This window comes from Callorhinus ursinus, unplaced genomic scaffold (assembly GCF_003265705.2).
Source record: "Callorhinus ursinus isolate GAN/ISIS: 27379988/994484 unplaced genomic scaffold, GSC_fseal_2.0 scaffold52, whole genome shotgun sequence".
Lineage (NCBI taxonomy): Eukaryota > Metazoa > Chordata > Mammalia > Carnivora > Otariidae > Callorhinus > Callorhinus ursinus.
This window is the reverse complement of record NW_027397114.1, coordinates 4,727,119-4,729,447: the sequence shown is the minus strand read 5'-3', so window position 1 is coordinate 4,729,447 and position 2,329 is coordinate 4,727,119. Positions and strand designations below refer to the sequence as shown.

At 62.4% G+C, this 2,329-nt stretch overlaps 1 pseudogene; it reads left to right on the top strand.

Moving 5' to 3' along the window:
* Window positions 1-252: 252 nt before the first annotated feature.
* On the top strand, window positions 253-2,040 carry LOC112813936 (protein phosphatase 1 regulatory subunit 14B pseudogene; annotated as a pseudogene).
* Window positions 2,041-2,329: the final 289 nt, after the last annotated feature.

Genomic DNA, 2,329 nt, shown 5'->3' with positions numbered 1-2,329 from the left:
CTGCGGAGCTGGTCTGGGGAGAGGGGTGGTGGGAGGCGGGCAGGGAACGAAGCAGGACCCTGGGGAGCACCGGTGCTCCAAGCGGGGGCAAAGAAGACTGAGAAGGAGGGCAGTGTGGGGGGCAGCGAAGGGACACTCTTAAGACTCTATTTAGAGAATGAGCCCTGGGTCCGGCACGGTGAACAGGATGTACCTGTGCGAGTCCCTCTCCTCAAAGGGTGTGGGAGACAGGCCACCACAACTCAGAGCACGATGCGGGGCTGGAGCGGGGAGCCCGGGAAAGATGCTCAGCGCCAAGTGGGCAGTGTGCTGAGGGCCTTGGGTGCAGGGATTTATGCAGGGGTCTCGACTTCTGGCCCCCTCTGTGAACCAGAGAAAGGCTAAGGACCGTCCCCTCAGAGCAATGCATGCAGCAGGCACACACTATTGTCCCGCCAGCCTCGGTGCTCTCGTAGACGTCCTGAGGCTGGCCCAGGAGCCAGGGAAGGAGCCTCCACCACCCTCGATCAGCTACCTCCCCCAGCCCTGCAGCCATCTCAGCTCTGCAAGGAAGGAACGGGACACGTGGGGAGGAACTAGCTCAGAGTCACACAGCTGGATATGGCAGAGCCCGGGTTTGAAGGCAAGTGCCTGTGATCTTCCTCCTGCTCTCTTTACAGGACAGGGTGGGGCCTCTTCAGCTGTCTGAGGCATTGCCACCGTGAAGACACCAGGAGAGGGGGCCCTGGGGAGGATGCGGGAGGAGGGGATGTCTGGACTCAGCAGGTGGAGCAGACTTGGGGGCCTCCGGTGCTGGAGCAAACACAGGAGAGAAACCGAAGCTTGGAGACGGGCAGGGCTGAGCTCTGGCCCGCCTGAATCCGAAGCCCATGTTATGGGGCAGTTCTAAAGGGACAGCGGGCGGTCCGTGAGAGCGGCTGGGGCAGAGCCCGCACTGGGCCTGGGGGTGTGAGAAGATGCTGGCCTGGGGTGCCCACTGCTGGCTTTGTCCTCTCCTCTTACAAGGAGTGGGGGGGTCCCCAGACTCTGCCGGGCAATTCTGTTACTTGGCCTTTGTTGCTGTTGGCCTCATGAGAAAAACAACTGGAGACAGGAATGTCCTCAGAGGTTCCAAAAAAATCACTGCAGGTAATAGACTTCTCCCCCAAATCTGAGGCCTGTCCTTTGCCCTGTGTATTTGTTCCCAGGGTGGCGTCAACAAACAGAAATGTATCGTCTCACGGCTCTGGAGGCCAGACTCCTAGGTCAAAGTGCTGGCAGGGCTGAGCTCCCTCTGCATCCTGCCGGGGAGCATCCTTCCTTCCCGCTTCCTCCCTTCTGGACTTGCCGGCCCCCCTTGCGTTCCTGAGCTCTTGGCAGCAAAACTCAGTCCCGGGGGGCGGGGCGCGGCCAGGCCAGGCCCGGGGTGGGGTGGGGGGGCTCTGCATGCTGCAGCTGTCCCTGCCGGACGCCCCCGCCACCGCCCTCATCGCAGAGCCAAGCCTGCGAGCTAACCCGAGCCAGCGGCCCAGAGCCAACCGGAGGGCGTCCCGGAGGCGGGGGCACAGGGAGGGGCCCGACGCGCACACGGGGCCCCGGCGGCCGCCACGGCCCACAGCGGCCCTTCGAGGGGCGCGGCGTTGGCGGCGCCGGCCCCTGGGGTCGGGCGGTGGTGGCCCAGGGCCCTGCCTCTACTTTCAGAGCCTCCCTGGGGCTGCAGGCGAGGGCCCTGGCGACGCGGACCGTGAGGGCCCAGTGAGGCGCCAAGGGAAGGTCACGGTCAAGTACGACCGCAAGGAGCTACGGAAGCGCCTCAGCCTGGAGGAGCGGATCCTGGAGCAGCTCACTCGCCTCTACGACTGCCAGGAAGAGGAGATCCCGGAGTTGGAGATTGATGTGGACGAACTCCTGGACATGGAGAGTGAGGACACCGGGCTGCCAGGGTCAAGGAGCTGCTGGTTGACTGTTACAAACCTGCTGAGGCCTTCATCTCTGGCCTGCTGGACAAGACCCGGGCCATGCAGAAGCTGAGCACAGCCCAGAAGAAGTAAGGGTCCTTGATCCAGGTGAACGGTGGCTCCCACAGGACAATCACTGCCCCCCCAACCTCGTAGCAACAGCAATACGGTGGGGGGTGGGGAGGGGCCCTGCCGCCAGGCCTGGGGCGGTGAGCAGGGCTCCCCATGCCCCTGGCCCAGGGTCTTCTTCCCTGCCCCCTCAGTTTTCCATTTTTGGGGTTTTTTATTGTTATTAAATTGATGGGACTTTTTGTGTTTTTATATTGACTCTGCGGTGCGGCCCTTTAATAAAGCTAGGATATGCCTTTGGTGCAAAACAAACAAACAAACAA